The sequence below is a fragment of the Anarrhichthys ocellatus genome, unplaced genomic scaffold, assembly GCF_004355925.1.
Source record: "Anarrhichthys ocellatus isolate YVR2014 unplaced genomic scaffold, GSC_Weel_1.0 scaffold190, whole genome shotgun sequence".
Taxonomy (NCBI): Eukaryota; Metazoa; Chordata; class Actinopteri; order Perciformes; family Anarhichadidae; genus Anarrhichthys; species Anarrhichthys ocellatus.
In genome coordinates, this window is record NW_022280220.1 from 252,421 (window position 1) to 252,669 (window position 249).

The following is a 249-nucleotide window of genomic DNA, read 5'->3' on the forward strand; positions in this document are numbered from 1 at the left end:
TCTGTCTGTCTGTCTCTCTCTCTGTCTGTCTGTCTGTCTCTCTCTCTGTCTGTCTGTCTCTCTCACTGTCTGTCTGTCTCTCTCTCTGTCTGTCTGTCTGTCTCTCTCTCTCACTGTCTGTCTCTCTCTCACTGTCTGTCTGTCTCTCTCACTGTCTGTCTGTCTCTCTCACTGTCTGTCTGTCTCTCTCACTGTCTGTCTGTCTCTCTGTCTGCCTCTCTCACTGTCTGTCTCTCTCACTGTCTGTCT